This window comes from Pelodiscus sinensis, chromosome 1 (genome assembly GCF_052426305.1).
Source record: "Pelodiscus sinensis isolate ZL-2025 chromosome 1, ASM5242630v1, whole genome shotgun sequence".
Taxonomy (NCBI): Eukaryota; Metazoa; Chordata; order Testudines; family Trionychidae; genus Pelodiscus; species Pelodiscus sinensis.
Window position 1 is genome coordinate 154,677,227 of NC_143052.1, and position 22,724 is coordinate 154,699,950.

Genomic DNA, 22,724 nt, shown 5'->3' on the forward strand with positions numbered 1-22,724 from the left:
TGGCCTTTGTAACATCCATTTGGCAAGGCATTGCACAGGTTGGCTGTGCACTGTGTGAAGAAATTCAATCTAATATTGGTGAGATTTCTAAATATTTAAACTTAAATTGTCTTGTTTAGGTTTCTTTTTAAAAAGAAACTTTGCCTATTGGAATAAGGAAGTGAGAACAGTGAATAAGGAACTGGGAATAAGAAGAATAGTTCACCCTGGTAAACAACACACTTTTTATTTAGTAGGAAGTCGGCCACCTAGACAACCCCTAGAAAATCCTGCAGAGGGAACAGAATATCTTTTGAAAAAGTCCTCTGCGCCAGGCCTCAAACTTCATCTCAGGAAGACCTGCCATGAGGTAAACAGCCTATACATATCTGTGGGTAGAAAGTAGCAGAAAGTACAGGCTCCATCTTGGAAGTTCCTCCATTTCCCTCCGAGAGAAACATGGAGGAGGAGAGGTGCTAAATCACAACATCTCAAAACTCTAAAAAGTTCCATTTGACTTCAGCGATAAGCATTATTATTATATATAACAGGAGGGGGAAATTTCATGAATCAGGCCCCCATCTCTGATTGGAGTGTATTGTCAAGGTTGGCACTCTGGCACTTCAAGTGCAGAAGATGGGGGTTCATAAGTAAGGATGTTAAGGACTAGTCGACTATCCAATAAGCAAATGCTTATCAAATAGTCAGTCAACTAGTCGATTTCCCCCCCTCAGATAGAGGCAGCAAAGGGGGGCGGGAGAGAGGGGGTACTTCAGAGCGGCAGCACTGCACAGCTGAGCCCAGGATCAGCTGTGCAGCGCTGCCCCTTTGAAATACCAAGGCGGCGTTCAAAGGGGCAGCGCTTCATGGAGCCCAGGGTCACTCCCCAGCTGATCCTGGGCTCCGTGCGGCATTTCTGCAACAAATTGCATCAGACCAACCTGATAACTTTCTTTAACAGGGTAACAAGCCTTGTGGATAAGGGGAAAGTGGTAGATATGATATATTTAGACTTTAGTAAAGCATTTGATACAGTCTTTAGAAAACTCCTGGGTTGCCCCCTACCCCTAGAGGCATAACTCTTTCTATAGTTATGCCAAGACTCTTAAGGTTTGGGAAGGCTCAGAGGAAGTGGGAATGGGAGAAAAGCTCATGGGCGGTGGGTGAACCTAGGGCTGGGTGAGGCAACTGCCAACCCCGCCTCTTCCACCCAAGGCCCCCCTGCCTCTTGCTGGAGCCAAGTGTCCCCACCGCAGGGGCAGGATTCCAGCTTCCACGCCAGCCACCCCCCCAATGCAAGGGCAAGTCTCTGGTCCCCCACATGAGCCTACCCAGAACATGGGGAGGGTCGGAGGCGGATGGTCCCATTTCCCCAGCCCCAGACCACAGGAAGGGAAGGCAACATGCAGTCCCAGCTTCTCCTGCCTCGGAGCACAGGGAGGGCAGGTGGCAAGTGGTCCCAGCCTCAGCATGGCTGAAGACCTGCAGCCATGTTGAAGCAACGGGCGGAGTATGGGCAGGGCCATGCCTGGCAGTTTGGAAAGGCAATGCCTTCCCTTACCTCTTATACCCACCGCCCATGCTATTGTTGCCTCTCCTCATAAGAACATAAGAACATAAGAACGGCCGTACTGGGTCAGACCAAAGGTCCATCTAGCCCAGTATCCTGTCTACCGACAGTGGCCAGCACCAGGTACCCCAGAGAGGGTGGACCGAAGACAACGATCAAGCAATTTGTCTCCTGCCATCCCTCTCCAGCCTCTGACAAACAGAGGCCAAGGACACCATTTTATCCCCTGGCTAATAGCCTTTTATGGACCTAACCTCCATGAAATTATCTAGCTTCTCTTTAAACTCTATTATAGTCCTAGCCTTCACCGCCTCCTCTGGCAAGGAGTTCCACAGGTTGATTACACGCTGTGTGAAGAAGAACTTCCTTTTATTAGTTTTAAACCTGCTCCCCATTAATTTCATTTGGTGTCCTCTAGTTCTTCTATTTAGGTAACTAATGAAGAACTTTTCTTTATGCACTCTCTCCACACCACTCATGATTTTATAGACCTCTATCATATCCCCTCTCAGTCTCCTCTTTTCTAAACTGAAAAGTCCCAGTCGCTTTAACCTCTCCTCATATGGGACCCGTTCCAAACCCCTAATCATTTTAGTTGCCCTTTTCTGAACCCTTTCCAAGGCCAAAATATCTTTTTTGAGGTGAGGAGACCACATCTGTACACAGTATTCAAGATGTGGGCGTACCATAGTTTTATACAGGGGCAGTAAGATATTCTGGGTCTTATTTTCTATCTCTTTCCTAATAATTCCTAGCATCCTATTTGCCTTTTTGACTGCCTCTGCACACTGTGTGGAAGTTTTCAGAGAACTGTCCACGATAACTCCAAGATCTCTTTCCTGATTTGTTGTAGCCAAATTAGCCCCCATCATACTGTACGTATAGTTGGGGTTATTTTTCCTGATGTGCATTACTTTACACTTATCCACATTAAATTTCATTTGCCATTTTGTTGCCCAATCACTCAGTTTGGTGAGATCTTTTTGGAGTCCCTCACAGTCTGCTTCTGTCTTGACTATCCTAAACAGTTTTGTATCATCTGCAAACTTTACTACCTCACTGCTTACGCCTTTCTCCAGATCATTTATGAATAAGTTGAAAAGGATTGGTCCCAGGACTGACCCTTGGGGTACACCACTAGTTACCCCTCTCCAATCTGAAAATTTACCATTTATTCCTACCCTTTGTTTCCTGTCTTTTAACCAGTTCTCAATCCAAGAAAGGACCTTCCCTCTTATCCCATGGCCATGTAATTTACACAAGAGCCTTTTGTGAGGGACCTTGTCAAAGGCTTTCTGAAAATCTAAGTATACTATATCTACTGGATCCCCCTTGCCCGCATGTTTGTTAACCCCTTCAAAGAACTCTAACAGATTAGTAAGACAGGATTTCCCCTTACAGAAACCATGTTGACTTTTGTCCAACAATTTATGTTCTTCTACATGCTTCACAATTTTATTCTTTACGATTGTTTCGACTAATTTGCCCGGTACTGAAGTTAGACTTACTGGTCTGTAATTGCCAGGATCGCCTCTACAGCCCTTTTTAAGTATTGGTGTCACGTTGGCTACCTTCCATTCATTAGGTACGGAAGCCGATTTAAAGGATAGGTTACAAACCACAGATAATAGCTCAGCAATTTCCCATTTGAGTTCTTTTAGAACCCTTGAATGAATGCCATCCAGTCCCGGAGATTTGTTAACATTAAGTTTTTCTATTTGTTCCAAAACCTCCTCTAATGACACTTCAATCTGGGACAGTTTCTCAGATTCATTACCCACATAGGACGGTGCAGATTCAGGAATCTCCCCAACGTCCTCAGCCGTGAAGACTGAAGCAAAGAAATCATTTAGGCTATGTCTAGACTGCAAGCCTCTTTCGAAAGAGAGCGTCTAGACTGCACGTGGAACTTTCGAAAGAGCAAGCTGCTTTTTCGAAAGAAAGCACCCAGTGAGTCTGGATGCTCTCTTACGAAGAAGCCCTATTTACATTCAAGAACGCCTTCTTTCGAAAGAAGCACTTTCGAAAGAAGGCGTTCTTCCTCGTGAAATGAGGTTTACCGCCGTCGAAAGAAAAGCCGCGTTCTTTTGATTTAATTTCGAAAGAACGTGGCTGCAGTCTAGACGCAGGTGAAGTTTTTTCGAAAAAAGGCTACTTTTTTCAAAAAAAACCCTGAGTCTGGACACAGCCTTAGTTTCTCCGCAATGGCTCCTTTGATACTTGCGGTTATTAGAGTGAGAACTCAGTTTGTTTCATTCCTTCTGTATCAAATATTGCCCAAAATTCAGGCATTGCATAGCCATGAGTCAGCCCAAGCAAAAAAATAAAAAATAAAAAATCGGGATTAAATTTAAAAATCATGAATTTTAAAAAAAATAACCCACGTTTAGATTATTTTTATTTGCCTTCTCATTTAGTGGAACCAATAGGGTTCACATTGTCAACCTCTGTACTGCAACCACAAGGACAAGACATGTCTTTTTGCTTACAAATTGAAATTTGAGATTCTTATGAAATTGCTACAATTCAGGAGTTGCGGTTTAAGAAAAACAACAGGGCTACGTCTAGACTGGCATGATTTTCCGGAAATGCTTTTAACGAAAAAGTTTTCCGTTAAAAGCATTTTCGGAAAAAAGCGTCTAGATTGGCACGGACGCTTTTCCGGAAAAGCACTTTTTGCGGAAAAGCAATCGTGCCAATCTAGACGCGCTTTTCCGCAAAAACGCTCCGATCGCCATTTTCGCGATCAGGGATTTTTTGTGGAAAACAAATCTCAGCTGTCTACACTGGTCCTTTTGCACAAAACTTTTGTGCAAAAGGGACTTTTGCCTGAACGGGAGCAGCATAGTATTTCCGCAAAAAGTGTTTTTCTGAAGTCAGTGCTTTTGCGGAAATTCAAGCGGCCAGTGTAGACAGCTGGCAAGTTTTTCCGGAAAAGCGGCTGATTTTCCGGAAAAACTGGCCAGTCTAGACACAGCCTAGGTAACACAAGACTCACTATGATGGTCTGTACCTTGGAGAAGTACCTTGTAACCCTCATATTTCTCATTTTATATAATCTTGATTTTCCACATCAAGCAGTGTTTCTCAATGTGGTCCACGGACCCACTCTGAGAAAGAAGCCACTGGGCTGCTCTGGTTTGTTTACCTATTGGCTCTGCAGCCATGGAGCTTCGTGGCTGCCATTGGCTGCAACTCACTATTACCTTCCAGGATGCAAGAATCAAATCACAGCCTCAAAAAAAGTGATTTTTTTTTAACAAAACAAAAAGATATACTTGATAAAGCACACTTGGTGGCCAGGTGTTTTAAAGCAACCGAGAAAAGAACAATTTAAAAACACAGAGAAATTCCATCCCTTGGATACAACTTAAAGTACAGTGTATGGGAGGGGGGGCACATGACTTAGCACAGAGAAGTTTAACCCAACAACAAAACAAAGAAAATAACCTGGTCATGTCTAGATAGACATTCCATTCTCTATCTACTCACATATTTGTGCTTCAAGGTCCAGTCCATCCATGCCCAGGATTCTTTGTTGGCATGGTAGTTTTGCCATCCTACCTAGCCAAATTCCTCCTATAATTCCAATAGGGTGTGATATTCACATCCTAGCCTAAATTGTGGTATAGTGTTACTTAAACAGTTGTTGCATTCTGCTCTTGAAGTGGCTGCTCTTCAGTGGTATGCAAAGTAATTCCTGTTATGTATTGTGTAAGTCATGCTTTCTAAAGCTGTATGATAAAGAATTATGCGACTTCAGGAAGCTGTTATCATCAGCACTGTTGAATCATTGATTCTGGTAAAACAATAACAGAGTCCCTTCCAAAGAAAACTATTAGTGGGAACACATACAGTGGAAGTGTTAGCAGGAATACGAAGTGTACACAGCGATTAAGATTTGGCACACCTTATGTAAATGCAGCAGGGTATTTGTTTTATGGCAATAAGGATATATTAAGTAATACTGGGTGAGTGTAGCTTGACACAGGGAAGAGTATACTGCCAGCATAAATTAGTCACATAAAGCTTCTTTTGAGAGTTTATAAAAGAGACACCGGTAATTGAATGTTAGATAAAGATGAAATGAAGTATTGTAATGAATAACTGTGTTTGCAGAGATTATGGAGGAAGCTGTAGTAAAAATTTATAATCCAAATTCTGCTCAAACTGGTGTAAAAACAGAGTACCTTCACAAGACAGAGGAATTACTTTGCATTTATACTAGCATGTGAATATGAGTAGAATTTGGCTCTATACTTAATTCTGTGTTCACCTACATGGACATTGCACCCACTTAAATGAATGACAGTTACATTCACTTATGTGACAATAGGACTGGGCCCTACATGGATTTCTATTAGCAGAAACTCTTGTCTACTGATTGTCAGGGGAATGCAAATATGGATTTCAACAATCAGAGTTGAGATGTGTTAGGAGGCAGCAGGCACTCAAGCCTGGTTAATAAAGTCCTATGTCAGCCTAAAGGGGGGATCTAAGGCCCAGGGGCCGGATGCGGTCCCTGGCTTGCTTAGATCCAGCCCTCAAAGCTCAGGGTTCCCCACCCAGCATTGGGGAGCCCATATTGGTACTCGAGCCCCCTGCCACTTCCCTGCAGGGCTGGAGCACACAAATCTGCTAACTTGCGCCATGTGCAAGGAGAAGGTGGGGGAGTGTCTTTCTCCTTCTTGGTCTAGAGCCACGTCAGGATTTTTTTTGTTTTGCTTTTCACTTGTGTGCAGCCCCCGACTGATTTTTCTGTGGATCAGTGGCCCCCAACCCAAAAAGGTTCCTCACCCCAGACTTAAATGAACAGATTTACCACAACACTTCAGAATATCCAGAAAAGAGTCTGTGGTTTGTAAAGGAATAGCCCTATTAGGTAAGGCACAGGCTAAGTAAGACAATTAGTTTACTAAGAAATTAGTATAGGCACTAATTTAGCAACAATTATCAGTGGATCTGGTAGAGCTGCCTATAGTAAAGGCTGCCTTACACTTTTCATTATAAGAAACTGCTTTCAGTTGCTAAACTTTAAACTGTCTTTCTAAAATTTCCCAGAGCAGATGGCTGCCTCTGACAGAATATTTTAAGTGTCAACAAAAATAGTTCAGCCATTTCCAAGAACAAAATTAGGGGCTACTCTGCTCATATTTTAAATAAAAATTTAAAAAAATCTTGCAACCTCTTTTTGAGAAGCTCCCATACCTCTGTGCTTTGAAGCAAGGGCTTGAAATTTGGCAGAGGGATTGCCCTGGTGTCAGAAAGATACTTTTTCCCATTCCTTCTGGGGAAGGAAAACACCCAGATTTGCTGGACAGGTTAAGCCTTTGAAAAATCTGAGTTCAGGCTTGTTCTACAGAGAATGGGGGGAATTTGGCAGCTAAATTCTATCTATCCTGAGCATGTTCTTGCCCAGGGCTGTTGGGGCTGAGCGCCCTTTTCCCTCCAGTTGCTGCTCCCAATGTGGGATGCAGTGGCACCAGGACTGAAGAGCCAGGGAGGGGAGAGAATGGAATGGGGGCAGGAAGAATTGAGATAATATGAGAGTCAGCTGGTGGGGCTGTGACTGTCTGGGAAAGGAAACAGAGAAGAGAGTGGGTGAGGTGGGGGTGGGGATGGTGGTGGAGGGGGGAAAAGTGGGGCCTCAGTTTGGAAGCCTGGAGGAAAACACAGGGACTGGCTGGAAAGGGAGCCTAGATCTAGCATGAGGAGATTTCTGGGGTTGGGAAAGCTCAGATGAGAAGCTGAAGAGGAAGAGACAGGACTGGGAAAGGTGTGATTGGGTTTTTTTGGAAGAAGGGACAGAAAGGTCTGTGTCCACTAGATCATGCTCCCCTCTAAAACCCAGAATTGAATCAAAGATTCCTGAATCTCACTCTTTCTCTGCTTCAGCAAATATCTGCCACACTCACTGACAAAGTGTCTCTTATCTCTTCCAGTGGCAGGTCTACACCGAGGACAACAAGGCAGAGGCCTGGGTGGGTGGATCTAGAAGTTCTAATGTTGCTGATGTCCAATAAGGGTACTAGTGTAGTTCCGTATGATGGAATCTCTGATTTTCAGTTTGCTTTTAGAAACCTAAAACATTACATGCAAAAAAGTTCAGAAAGAGAAGTGGGCGATATGGTTCTTCCTCGTCATTATTTTGTCCACTAGTTAAGCTTAATATCCTTCAAAATAATTTGGTCCTCTTACTTCTGGTTCCACTGTGACATTTTTCAGGGACTGATAGACAGTGGTGTCCCATAATTCTCCAATCTGCTGTTTACCATTCTTTGGCCAGCTCAGACACAGACTCCAGTACGTAAATCACTTCCAATTATATTTTATTAGTACTGTAGCCAGCCACTCTTGAATTACATTTCAGGTCAACTCCAACAAACTCCCAGCCTTAGACTTTCCCCCAGAAATGTGTGTCCTGTACTGTCCAGAAGAATTCTGGATAATACAATCTCATACAAAGTCCGTCATTTTATGTATAGAAAATGTTATGCAAAATTCCTGTTGGCATTTCCCAAACATGTCAATCCAAAGATGTTGGTTTAGAAAATGAAACAAGTGTATTAACTACAGAAGGATGGATGGTAAAGGATTAGAAATAATGAGGCATACAAGTCAGAATGGATTCCAAAGAAATAAAAAGATAAAATGCAACTCATACTTAACTTAAGTCACATGAATTCAATACAAAGGTAAGGTCTGTCTCACCATCCATTCCAATAATCTTACTTTCTGTCAGGGTCTACTCCCCGCCCCCCCCCTAATTCCAATGCTGCTTCCTTTTTTCTTCGTGTTGTTTAGGCCATTGGTAGAGAGAAAGGGAGAGGTGACTTGAGGTGTCTCTTGTCTCCTCTTATAGATCTTTCTTTGGCACAAGAATAATCTCCAGTTGATGTTCAGGAGACAGAAACTCTGTGTTGACAGGAACATCAAGCCTCTACTTTGTCAAAACATAGATTTCTTCTTTTTCTTCTTTTTTTTTTTTTTTTTTTTGTTGCTAACCCATACTCTCCTGTCAAAGAGTGGCCACTTGACTGGATGGTTGTCCATTTGATCTCACTGACAACTGTTGGGGCACTGACACCTTTAATTTCAGAGGAACTCGTTCGTTACTACCCTCCAGAACCACCTTGATTTTCAAATAGTATTTGGGGCCTTGAAAGGTGATGATGGAAAGCCCTGTTGACTTGTTACTTTACTGCTAAAGAAAGTTTGTGATAAGACACCTGCCAATGAGCCTTTTCTAAAATATCCCAGCCTGGTATTCTTGTGGTTGCCTTGTCTCATTTTATGTTTGCTTTTATCTCATTCCCAGCCCCTCAAAATCTAGGTGACCGTTGGGTCACTTTTTCTATGCCAAATATCATTGGCCCGTGCTTTTCTTGTGCTAGCTTGCTTAAGCCAGTGTCTTACAGGAACAGGACAGTCTCTTACTAGCATGATTGCTTACTAAAATAAGGCTAAATTGGCCGTAAGAGCTACAAGTCGCATATATCAGGTATTAAACCAATACTGCAGGTGATCTCTGCCAAATTGCTTTACTGTATCCACGTCATTGCTTGCCCAGTGCTTTACTTATCATTTTTAAGTATTCCTTCTAGCTGTGTCAGTCAGCTGTAGATGGCTGCCCTCTTGTTCAGGGGATATTTAGCAGGATTCATGAAACTGCTGACTTGCTTTCTTGGGAATTTTTAGGCTAAGGGTGTGTTTATGTTCAGCTGCCAGCAGCAACTTTAGAAATAGTTCCTCCAACAGTTGCCAGATCTTGCTGATCTCATTCATTTGTTGTTTAATGTGACTTTTTGGAAACTAGGAGCATGTTATAGATCCAAAAAGGGACAATAAGGCATTTGGGGGGAAATCCTGCCCCTGCTGTCTCAGGGGTGCAACTAGCTGTGCTGGGGAGGGGGGGAGAGGGAATGCAAGATATGACTTTGCCCGCCCCTTCTCACTGCTCACTTCTTGGGCATTACCACTTTGCTAATATTAATTGTTTTACCCATCTTCTCAGTGTATTAAAGAGAAATTATATAAGTTTGTGTAGTTTTAATTGCAGCTAGTATTTTACAGGGATGAAAAGTAACTTAAGTTTCTTACAGGTACTGATGTATCACACCCCTGGGGAGGAACACTAAGGCAGGCAATTGGGGGTTGCCATACAACACTTGTAAGAAATGTAAATGTGAGGTGGAATTTGTGTGTGTGTGTGTGAGATTCATAGCAGAGGGTTAGAGCATGGGGGGGGGGGTTTCAGGAATAAGGGCAGGGGGCTCGGGGCAGAGGGGATGTGGGAGTGCAGGAATCAGGGCTGAGGGGAGGGGGCAGGGCAGGGGAGTTTGGGGGATTCAGGAATAAGAGCAGGGGGCTTCTGATAGAGGACATAAGATGTGGTGGGTGCAGTTATCAGGGCAGTGGGCTGTGAATGGGGAGCCAGGGCAGGGAGGTTTGGGGGTTTAGGAATAATGACATGGAGCTGAAGGGGGTCAGGGCAGGGGGGATGTGGAGGGTTCAGGAATAAGGGCAGGGAATGTGGGGTCATGGCTGGGAGAGGTGGGGGTTTTAGGAATAAGGGCAGGGGCTGGGGATAGAGGGCTCAGGGCAGGGAAGATGTGGGGGTGCAGGAATCAGGGCAGAAGACTGGGGAGGGGGGGGTCAGGGCTGGGAGGTATGGGGTGAGTTCTGGCTACATGCAGCTACAGCCTCCCCCCACCTCCTTAAAAGGTGTGGGGTGTTTAGGGGCTGAGGCAGCCCTGGGCTGCCGTGTGTCTGTATGCACAAACCCCCAGCCAGCCCCTTTCACCTGCCTGCTTCTTAACAAGGCCGTCTGCAGGAGAGCTCTGGGAGCAGCTGCAGTTGAGTGGGCTTTTCTGGATTGGGCCCCCCTGTGACTGTGGGCAGGCATAAGTAGCATGTCTTGCATACCTCTAGTTGTGCCCCTGTGGGTGGGGTTTAGCTCCCGTAGCTTTCTCTCACCTCACTGATTTGACAGTTGGGCTTTTCAACTGTAAAAGCCTAGAAATTTGGGCTGGTCCCAGGTTAGGAAATCACTGATGAGCAGAAGGGTCGTATGTTGTTTGCACCAGACTAAAGGCAGCTAAATGCTATGTGGTGGTTCCCAAGGAAAGGCCTGCAGGAAAGAAAGAAAAAGTATCTTTTAGCAGATTCACTTAACAGATAAGAAGAAAGAATTGTAACAAGAGGTGATTTAAGGATGGAAATAAAAATGTATTCATTAGAAGGGAATAGGAGGAGCAACTTTTCACTTATTCAGCTGCATACCCTTCTCCTACAGGTTTTTAAGTTAAAGACTTCAAAAGAAACATCAGCCGGAAGGTATAAATCTGGGCACATCTGCACCTGGATGAGTAATGCGCTTCCTATTGCCATTATTTGTAAAATCTAACAAGATCAGCCCCACCCCTGTGTCATGTCCAAAGCTGGGCACTTGAATACTAAACAGTTGGGAGTTTTATAACATTGACAACTCCGTTCTGTAACTTGTGATGATTTAAAGATAAACCTCTTCTATAGTGGTAGGTAATAAGAAAAATCCCTCAACTCTACACAGATCAGATCAGGAGAAGAATAGGTATTTGTGGAGGACATTAGCAAGATTTAGATAACTTGATTGGTGATTTGGAAGCTTCAGGGGGTAGCCAAGTTAGTGTGTGCAGAATAAACTTAAAGAACAACAAATTGTCTGGTAGCACTTTATAGGCTAACATATCTGTAATCTAAAGCCTCAACTCTCCACAACTCTAAGAATCAGCATCCCCTCTGCACTCAGTTGTAATCTATTTTCCTTCCACCAGACTTCTTTATAACACTCTTGGTTTTTTTCAAACAGGAAGGCTCCTTGCCCGCATCACAGACAGTCTGTGCTCCTCTCAGCATCTGAGACTGTATGATTACATCTACACTGCAGGCTTCTTGTGCAAGAACTGTTTTGCGCAAGAGTTCTTGTGGAAAAGGTCTTCCACAAGAGTGTGTCCACACTGCCATGTGCTTTTGCGCAAGAGTGTCCAAGGCAGTGTGGATGCTCTCTTGTGCAAGAAAGCTGATGGCCATTTTAGCCATAGGGCTTTCTTGCGCAAGAAATTCATGTTGCCTGTCTACACTGCCTTCTTGTGGAAGAGCTCTTGCGCAAGAGGGCTTATTTCTCATGGAGAGAGGAATAACTCTTCTGGAAGAAGCCCTGTTTTCCGACGCTGTACTGTAAATTTACTTGCTCAAGAACAAATGTGCAGTGTAGATGCTCTGCAAGTTTTTGCACAAGAACAGCCATTCTCGTGCAAGAAGCCTGCACTGTAGATGTAGCCTATAAGTATTTTTAGAGACATAAATCAAGCTTCAATAGTCAGGCAAACATGCAGGGATTTACCTTATAGTAGAATGAATATATAGGATCTATTACCGCATATCTAAAAGCATAACAATTAGTGTTGATATATCAATATACTACTCTAAGAAAGAGCACAAAGAACTATTGAATTTGTACAAGGATAAAAAGTGTACATTTTTCTATTAGCATATTTAAATTAGCACAATTAGCATAATTGTTCATTGCTTTGGACTAGAAAAATGAATCGGACAATCACTTTCTTGGAGGCCTTTATAAATTAACATTAATTTGCATGTCCATCTGATTATTTAATTAGGTTTATGGCTGTTTCTCATTATAAAGCCCTTCAAACAGCACAAGGCCCTTGATTAGCGATGACAAGGGACTGAAATATTGCATAACCTTGGCCCACTGAGATAAGTATAAAATGTATTAGCTATTCACAGGTACATCAGTATGTATGGAGTTGTTCTGGCTATTATTTCTTCCATTTTACAATTGAAAAGCTTTGTAGAAACTTAACCAGTTTTACAAACACTTTGTGAGAAAAGTATTGTCTCCATTGTACAGATAGGGAAACAGACCGGAGTTAACTGAGTTGCCCTGGGTCATAAAGAGAATCACTGTCAAAGATGGAATTAGATTTCAGTGGCACTGAATCTTGAGCCTGCTGTCAGGCCATAGACCAGAATTCTCTGACTTATCACTGAAGGTTAGTCTTTAAAGTGCTACATAGTCCTGTATTTTGCTTCAGCTACACCAGACTAACACGGCTACATTTCTATTACTATTCTGAAGGTAGAATAGTTTTTAAAGGATGGTTATTTCCTGGAAAGAAAGTTAATTGACACTATCTCGTACTTTGTCTCTCCCCACCTCTATTTCTCAATTAAATTACCCAGACATGCTTTCAGGATGCCATAAATCTTGGCTTCAGAACTTTTCTCAGCAGCCGGGAATAGATAACCTAGGAGGGTGGAGGACCTTTTTTCTTGTTTAGCTTTATCATTTTTACAACATCCTGCGAGTGAGTCTTGAAATAGGTAAGCCGGGACATTCATTTCAAAGCAGATCCCTTCTGTCATGGAGCTGGATTTTAATCCAACGAACCCATTTTACTGTAGCTGCTGCGAATGAGATCCTGTGCGCACCGCTAAGCGTGCCTCTTGGCTGTGTCTCCGACCCTGTTAAAGAGAGGAGGCGAGCGAGGGGATATCTTTTCATTAGACCGACCTCTTAGGGGGATTCAGAGACAGGCTTTGGCGCTCCCAGACAGCGCTTTTCCAGGTCAGAAAGCTAATCTCTTCCCCCAGCAGACGCGGGTGGAGTGGAAAGTATCCCGTCCCTGCCTGATAGCCGGACTCTCCGCTTCATGTTTAGACTCGAATAGGGGCCTCGATTACGCCACATCCGCTGGCTGCCTTTTTTCCAAGGCGATTGACCTCTGCGGCGCGCTGCTCCAAGCCATGGGACCCCCTCCCCGCGGCCACTTCCCTCCCGGCTAATCTTGCCAGCGAACAGCTGCGAGCGTGTGGAGCGAAGGGCGGGGTCGTGCGGCCGCAGCGAGGCGCTCAGTCGAGGGGCCGCCGGCGGGAGGGGAGCGCGCGTGTGTAAGAGACTCCCCCGGCTCGGCTGCCTTTTACCTAGCGGAAGAGCTGCCCCGCGGCAGCAGCTGGCGCCGCAACATCTGGCAGGAGGCGGAACCTACCTCTGCGCCCCCCCCCCCTTGGACGGCGTCTCCTGCTGCATCCGAGGCAGTGGGAAGCGGCGCAGCCCCCCACCGCTTTGCCCCCCCCCACTCCCAGCATGCCGGGGCCGGCCTGCCCCAGTTAGCCCCCAGTCCGCGCGTCTCTGCGCCGCAGCCTGGGGGAGCGAAGCCCCGCGCCCGGGCAGCGCCACAGTGAGTAACGCGCCGCGCTGGCGGCGGCCCCGGGGGAAGGGAAGCGCCTGGGGCTGGGCCAGGCAGAGGGCGCCCCCTCGTCACGGCCTGGTGGCGGGGTCGCGGCCGGGCTCTCGGGCGCGCTGCGGAGGCGAGGGGAGCGGAGAGGAAGGCGCGGGACGGGCCGCAGGAGCCGTGTGCCGCTTGCTCGCTACACCGGCCCCTCTCCCTCCCTCCCTTCGCGGCGCGAATTCGGTTCTCCTGTGAACGCGGCGCAGGAGGAACCGAAGCCAGGGGGGTGGCGTGGGGCTGCTAGCGCCGCGCTCGGAGCTGCAGGGAAGGGGGAGGCTCGCGCTTGCTCCCCTAGCCAAACCCTCCTCACGGCTGCTGCCGAGCAGCTCGAGTCCCGCAGCGCAGCGAGCGCTCGGGAGGTGTTTCCTGGTCTCCTCTGCTTTCTGGGAGCAGGCGATGCAGAGGCGCCGCAGCCCTCGCCTGTTTTTGTGAAGCGGGTCAGGAGCAGCCTCCGGGCGTTAAAGCCGCTTCGTGGGCTTTCGTTAGTACGGGCATGTCCCCTCCCGCCTGCTGGCCCGCTCTGTATATCGTTCCTTATAACCTCAGGCTTTCCACGCTGTTAAATCCAGGCCCTCAGCTTCCAGCTCATCACACTGGAAGTTGGGGGTTAAAGCCATGTGCAAGACAGGTAGGTGCCTTCAAAAGGGAAAAGACCGTGTCAACCCGAAAACCATTTTAAAAAGGGGTGAAAGATTTTGCTGGATACTGCACCTGGCTGTCGTTACCATCTCGTTAAGAACCTTTTAAAAAAAAGTTTTCCTGTCTCTCGTTTGTAAGCAAATGGGTTGTGCCCAAAGCTCATGACCCGATCTGCGAGTTTTTTTAGTCTCTAGTGCTGCAAGACTATTCGTTGTGTGTGTGTGTTTTTTTTTAAAGTTTTTCCTCTTGTTTCTGTTCGGAAATGAGCACGCAGATGCAGGAAACTGATTATAGACACAGCGCTTGAGTGCACCTTGTTAATAAAAGTATTAAAAGAAGCCAAAGTTTTTCTTTTTCATGTACTAAAATGTAGTTAACACCAAGTGTATTTTAAAACAAACAGTAATTTACAGGTAATATTTTGATGGCTATTTAAGTATTATGCAAATCCGGTTACATTTTTTGGGTGCTGAAAAAAGTCTAAGAATATTTCTGTGTGTGTGTGCAGTTATTTGGTGGCTCTGCAGAGTGTTATTTGAACAGTGTATTTTGGCTTTGGCAGTCAATATTCAGATTATAGTTATTTTAAAAATATGTAGCCAATCATGCAGTCTTTATTCAGGCAAATTTCTACCAAAACAAGGGAGAGTCTACCCAATTGCAGGCCTGAACCAAAAGTCACGGAAGTCACTGGGAGTCTTTCCATTGATTTTAACGGGGACTGAACTGGGCCCTGTATTAATCTGAAATTTGGTAGCCAAATTATAAAATGAAATCCTAATTTCTTAATATTTTGTCTCTCGTTCACTCCCCATCACATGTGTAATGCATAAAAATATTTGTCTATTTACATGGTTACAAAGCCATTAGAGAAACAGCTTAGTTGGCTGAACATTCAAGACCTTAGCATTGGGATGAGATTTTTTTCTGTACTGACACAGAGTTGCATTGTAGCCAAACTGCATGCAAATAGTAACCAAAGATATATATGTTTCACCCTGGAAAACTTATACAGCATTTCTATTAGATTTCTTATTTGCAACTAAATGTGATTCCAAAGAGAGTACAAACGTTAGGGATGTGCTTTTTTCCTTCTTTGTACACTATAAAGTCAAAATAGCACTTCATACCCTTTTTTAGTGTTCATGTGCCAAAACTTTAACAAGAGATCTCTCAAAAATGTTCACATACTTTACAGTAGGGGTTCTCAATTTTTTTTCTGTGACCCTCTTTGAAAATATTTCACACTGTGATGGTTCCCCACACTCCTCTTGGTACTAGACATAGCTTTTGTGGCATTAGTGCAGATCACTACAGAGCTAATTAACCAGATCATGCTACTAATGTTCCCTCTAATATTTTCCATCCATGGACGGAATAAATGTTATGTGTACTGAGGCATGAGCAAATGTGCACTACCAATAGAAACACATACAGCTGACTGTGGGCTATCGACTCTGCTAATCAGCTGGGTGGCATTTGAATTTCTCCTGGGTGGCCACCCAAATGCTTAGCTTACAGGGAACACTGTGTGATGCTCTGCAGCAGTGCTAATCAGCTGGGTGGCATTTGAATTTCTCCTGGGTGGCCACCCAAATGCTCAGCTTACAGGGAACACTGTGTGATGCTCTGCAGCAGTGCTGTCTTTAGACCAAGGTGTTCTTTCAGCTTCTACAGCAGCCTTGCCACTAACCTTTTGGATCAATGTTCCCTCCAATTTTTTCCATCCATGCATGGAATTAGTTTTGTAATGCGTATCAATAGCGAGGTAATGTTACAGATGGGTGTCACCAGTGGAAACACAAACTCTAGACGTACGTTTTTTTTTAAAAGTTACCATAGGGATAATAACTCCAGCTAGGACAGGTTAGTCATTTTAGATTTGACTGCTCAAAGAATTAAATTTTAAGCATAGGAGATACAATCTTGAAATGCATAGATCAGTCAAAAATCTAAAATAGCTGCACCAAGAAGTAGCAACAACATAAGTACAGCCTCTTTCCGACTTACGAACTGGTTACGGACCAAACAATTGGTTGTAACTCGGTTTGTTCGTAAGTTGGACCCCATAGAGTTACATGCGACCGCGCTGTTCATAAGCACGGATTGTGTTCGTAACTCGGGGTCCACCATTTATGACTGCTTTGGTCATAATTGCGGACGGTTGGAAGTCAACCGTTCACAATTCAGGGACCGGCTGCATGTGTTATGGGGTGAGTGTTAAAGTATGTGCATGCTGGCTCCTGGAAAAGTCTATGGTCTGTTTTAAGGATGTTAAGTATCGTGTAATTGACTAAGAACATAAGAATGGCTGTACTGGGCCAGACCAAAGGTCCATCTAGCCCAGTACCCTGTCTGCCGACAGTGGCCAGCACCAGGTGCCCCAGAGAGGGTGGACCGAAGACAATGATCAAGTGATTTGTCTCCTGCCATCCCTCTCCAGCTTCTGACAAACAAAGGCCATGGACACCATTTTATCCCCTGGCTAATAGCCTTTTATGGACCTAACCTCCATGAAATTATCTAGCTTCTCTTTAAACTCTATTATAGTCCTAGTCTTCACAGCCTTCTCTGGCAAGGAGTTCCACAGGTTGACTACAAGCTGTGTGAAGAAGAACTTTCTTTTATTAGTTTTAAACCTGCTACCCATTAATTTCATTTGGTGTCCTCTAGTTCTTCTATTTAAGAAACTAATAAATAACTTTTCTTTATGCACTCTCTCCACACCACTCATGATTTTATATACCTCTATCATATCCCCCCTCCGTCTCCTCTTTTCTAAACTGAAAAGTCCCAGTGTCTTTAACCTCTCCTCATATGGGACCCGTTCCAAACCCCTAATAATTTTAGTTGCCCTTTTCTGAACCCTTTCCAAGGCCAAAATGTCTTTTTTGAGGTGAGGAGACCACATCTGTGCACAGTATTCAAGATGTGGGCGTGCCATTGTTTTATACAGGGGCAGTAAGATATTCTGGGTCTTATTTTCTATCCCTTTCTTCATAATTCCTAGCATCCTATTTGCCTTTTTGACTGCTGCTGCACACTGTGTGGAAGTTTTCAGAGAACTGTCCACGATAACTCCAAGATCTCTTTCCTGATTTGTCGTAGCCAAATTAGCCCCCATCATACTGTATGTATAGTTGGGGTTATTTTTCCTGATGTGCATTACTTTACACTTATCTACATTAGATTTCATTTGCCATTTTGTTGCCCAATCACTCAGTTTGGTGAGATCTGCTTGGAGTCCCTCAGAGTCTGCTTCTGTCTTGACTATCCTAAACAGTTTGGTATCATCCACAAACTTTACCACCTCACTGCTTACCCCTTTCTCCAGATGTATATTTGCATTGACTGTTTGATTAGTCGATAGGGCGGCACTGCCCCTTTGAAACACCAGTGCTGATCCCAGACTCCAAGCGGTGCTGCCGCTTTGAAGTACTCTCTTTTCTCCCCACTTTGCTGTTGCTATCTGATAGAGGCAGCATGGTGGGTGAGGGAAGCAACTAGTCGACTAACCAATTTGCTTATTGGTTAGTTGACTAGTAGACTAGTCCTTAACATCCGTAGTCTGTTTAAGCAGAAAGGTATTTACTAGTCTGAAGGCTCATTCAGACCACAGCAGCCGCATCTTAACTCCTGAGCTGTCTTCCCTCCCTGGCTCTGCAAAGATTCGGATACATGGATTGGTAGGGGCACCATAACATCAGCACTCCCTATGCCCCCCCCACCTTGCTCTTCATAACAAGCAGGAGGGTTTTGGGAGCAGCTGGCTAGAGGCTCCAAAGCAGAGGATAGGAGCAATGTGGCTGCAGAGTAGTGTGGTTACTGGAAGGGTACCTGAATACAAGTCTCCAGATACATGCCGTTCTATTAATCAGGTGTTTGATGCTTGATTGACTCTTTGGCACTTGTGCAGCTTAGAGGGAACACTGGTTGGGATACCCAGTTTGAGAAATATTGCTCAAAGGAAATTTGTGGAATTCCCTGGGTAAAATATCCTTCCTCTGCTAAACAACAGCAACAGAAATTACCTACCACCTCAACGATTCCTGTCTTCTCTCTAACCAGAAGTATTTTCCTGACTTCTAAGGAATACTAATCAATGAAAACAGTGCTGAGTGTGAATGTAAACATTCTCCTATCATATGTGCATAAAGTTAGTGAAGAAAAAGCAGGAAGTAGAACTGATTAATATATTTTCATTGTTCAAGTTATAGGTTTTAAAGTTCTAATTAATCAGATTTAAAGCCATTATTTCACTCCACTTGTTCCATTTCTGTTTTCTGTGGTGTCAAAAGCCTACTAATTCTTCTTTTATTCATCCTCTTCAAAGAGTAAAGGTGGTACCATTTCTAATGTTTAAGAACAAACACAACCCCCTTTTTTTTCTTTCCCCAGAAAAGCCTATCAATCAGTCCTTCTTTATACATGAAGAAAACATACATGCACGCACCCCCGGCCCCCCAAAAAAACACAAGAATTTAATTCCTTTCTTTTCAGCTCACTCTTAAGTACTGGAATTAAACTGCTTTTGCTCTGTGATTCTCTAATTTGTATCTCAGCACACCTTGATTTATTCACACAACAATAATCTGCAGTACAAATAGATGCGTGCAGGGCAACATGAATTTGTAGTGTTCCGTGAAAACATATGGATAGTGTGAGGTTACTGGTGTAGTATGTGTAAGGACAATGTTGAACAAGCTTTTTGAATAGCAGTATCACTCCTGTTGTGCTTATGTAATACTTAAGGCCTTAGTGCAGAGAAGTACTTAACCATATGACTCCTGCTGGGTACGTATCTGCCATCTAAAAATAAGGACACATCTTTAATTCCCTTCAAAGTTGATATTTTTAGGCAGATCAGAGTGAAGGAATGGTTAATATTTTGGTTTTAGACAAAGGTTATCTAGTATGGATAGTAGGCCTGAGTCTTTCTTACATCAAGGCCTTATGCTTTGGCTCTCTTGCTGGTGAACAGCTGGCATAAGGACTTTACATTGCTTCTGCCCCCACCTGCAGAAGATGTAGCTGGAGCACATTGTGCTATGGATATTCTCTGCTTCCCATGATCCGAACTGGGCTCTGAGCAGCTCAGCATAAGAAAAAGCAGCCCTGAGGTTACTCTAATTTAATTTACCTTTGCATGGGCCCAGAATATGAAGAATTCAAAGAAGCCCCTTTTTCCACATTGTGCCCCAGATTCAAGAATGGGATAATTGAGAATCAGGACTAATGTGAGCTATTATAAACTGGCAATAAAAATAAAGCGAGGCTCTTAGTTAAAAGAGCATTCTTGATTTAGAAACAGATTGTTTCAAAGCAAGTTTAGTATAACTTATCTGTTCACCCTTAACCAGTAGAAAACATTAAATGGAGTGCTAAGACTTGCAGTGTCTGCAGAATTCTAACTAATTTCGAAACAGGAAATTTCTAGTCCCTCCCAAGAAGGTCTGCACCCAGGAGGAGGGAAAGAGAGAGAACACTTCTCTTTTCAGCAGCCAGAAAAGGTCATTTAAATTTTCTGTTTTCTATCTGTCTGTTTACATGATCCCTCCCCCCCCGCATCGCTATAGTATCTGAACACTTCACAAACATTATACATTATCTTTACAACATTTTACAAACGTTAATACATTTTCTTTATTACACCTCAACTAGCCTGAAGTGAATTAGAAGGGCTGGGCCCCTGAGCAGGGTCCAGAGAGAGAACCTGGTTAGGAAATACAAGGTATGTGTACACAGCAATTAACCCCCACGTCAATTGGCTCAGGCTGCAGGGCTGTGAAACTGCACTGTATTTGTTTGGCTGTGATCTGGAGTCCATGCCCTGTGTCCCAGTGAGGGGGAAGGTCCAAGAGCCCAAGTTCCAGCTGTAGATGGAACATGTACACCACAATTTTACAGTTGACATGGGACAGCAGTGTGTATTTAATTGATGTATTCAGGCATCCTTAGGAATTCTTTAACCACAGAGTGTGCATGAAATTAACTAAAAGCACGATGTTAAGCAAGTATAACTTTGGATTTACATACACTAGTAAAAGTGCTGAGGTTAGCTAATGTAGTTAAACTTGATCTTTTTTTATAGCACTAGTGAAGGTGGCTATTTTCTATTTCAGTTTATCTAGGAGAAGACTAACGTTGACCATCACCTTAAATGAGTTAAAACTACAGCTTGCTTTATCTGCACACTGTACAGCTTTAGGCTATGTCTACACTAACAGGTTATTTCAAAATAAGCAGGAGTTATTATTTTGAAATAACAAGTCCATTTCAAAATAACAGGCTTGGAAGTGTGGATACTCACCTTATTTCAAAATCACTCCCCAGTGTAGACATGCTCTTAGGAGCCTAAAAGTGGTGTTTAGATGTTCAGATGTGTGGTTTAGATGTCTATCTACAGGCACCCATATTTTGCAGATTTGGCCCTTTGTGTATTTATGCATATCTGAGCATATAAAGCAATCCTATGAACTTTGAAAAGCCCTGTAGGTACTATTTTGTCATGCTGTCTGACCAGTGCCTCAAGTTAGGATTCACTGGGTTCTTGCCCTAATGTGATGCATTGGTCAGTTGTGTTGTGTAATACTATATGGGTTTTCAAAATTTATGAGTTTGCTTTCTGTCCTAAGCTTCTAGAGTAAAATGCAACATTGAAAGAGATCTTTAAAAAGCTGCACTATGTAACAAAACAAAAAACTATTTATGCAACAACCTGTAGGATTCATGCTCTAATGGAGTTCTCTGGTGTCTTCAATATCAACAGTATACTAAGGAGGGTGGGAGGCCACAGTGGATATGGACCTGGAGTACCTGTGATGTGAAATGAAGGGCTGAGCAAAGAGGAGATGACTTTTGGTGATACAGTAGAATCCAGTGAATTGTGATCGAGCAGAAGCACATCTTCATGCTGAGGTGGAATTAAAGTTCTTCACTGCAATGTACTAGCCACAATTCTGGTTAGACTGTTCCTTGGCTTAAAATGAAGCTGTTCTGACAAAAAAAAAAAAAAGGGTATTATAGTGGATCCCTCTTATAATGTCCTGACTTGCCAGGGTAAGGCCCACATTTTGCCTCAAGGTCCATGTGCTGTGTTCCCATTGACTTCAATAAGATTTACATATGCATGCATCCAAGGGAAGAATTTTGGCTCTTAGTGAAGCTTCCTAGTTGAAGAAATGACTTTTTAGGAACATTACAGGCATTGAAGAAAACAAGTCTTAGTTAAGAATTTATGGGAAATGCAAAACAATTTTTATGATCTGTAAAATACTACATTCAAAAACAGGCTAGCAGAAATACAGCATTTTGAGAGTTGTTCTTTTGGCTGTTTAGTGCGAAGTGGCTTTAGCTGAGAAAATAGAGAACTAACTAAAGTTGATGCTAACCATTGGTAGTCCGATATAATTTGCACTGACTTGTGTTAGCCTGTGAGGCAAATCTTCAACCCAGCATCCAGGTCTGGTAGCTAGCTTTGGGCATGCTTAGGCTTGTAGATGGCTATTGCTCTCACGTAGGAGTGTTAATTGATCCACAACGGCGTAATCAGTTTGGATATCCAAAAAGGTTTTCTGGTGATCCAGTAAGCATGGGTGTCCAGTATGTAAGGTGGGGGAAAACTCTGCCTTCCCAAACCACCAGGCAAAGCCCTGCTGTAGGTGTTCTGGGGGCAGAGTGTTGCTCTGGGGCTGGAGAGGCAGGGCTGGGCCAGGCCATGTGGTATGCCCTCCTCTGGGGCTGGGGAGGCTGGGGCCATGCCGTGTGCCCTTTGTTCTCCCCCTTCCCGGAGCTGGAGAGGCCACACCATGTGAAGCACCCTCCTTCCCTTGGTGCTCTGGGGTTGGAGAGGCTGGGCTACATCAGGCCATGCTGCGTGCCCTCTGACCTCCCTGGTGCGTGCCTACCTGCTCCCCCCCTCTCCCTGTGGTTGGGAGGGCAAGCATGTGCACTGTGCGCTGCCCCACCTCCCTGTGGAGATGGGGAAGGAGCATGGCCTCAAAAGAAAGGGTTAGGGCTGGAGGTGGGGCTCAGGGATTGCCTCCCCCAGCCGTGCCTTCACCCACTGCCTATGCCAGTAAGTGTTGGCCTGTTTTAGTGGCATAGAGTTTCTTTTGCACTGAGTGCACAGTGTTCTGCTTAGACATCTCCTGATGTGTTGCTCATCCACAGTTGTATAGGAATTGTGGGAATTTTTGCCTGAGCATTGTGAGATTCCTACCGGAAGGCAGTGGAAGTAG

The 22,724-nt window shown here is 44.2% G+C and overlaps 1 protein-coding gene across 8 annotated transcripts in view; it reads left to right on the forward strand.

Moving 5' to 3' along the window:
• Positions 1 to 330: 330 nt before the first annotated feature.
• ST3GAL6 (ST3 beta-galactoside alpha-2,3-sialyltransferase 6) overlaps positions 331 to 22,724 on the forward strand; it is a 95,676-nt gene continuing 73,282 nt past the window's right edge. For 2 of the 8 annotated variants that reach the window (XM_075907198.2, XM_075907207.2), the window contains exon 1: positions 13,476 to 13,794. The gene's annotated coding sequence lies outside the window, so the exon portion shown is untranslated. Of the gene's footprint in view, positions 350 to 13,359; positions 13,795 to 22,724 lie in introns of those variants that run through there. The other 6 variants (XM_075907166.2, XM_075907157.2, XM_075907142.2 and 3 more) reach the window with 6 other exon arrangements.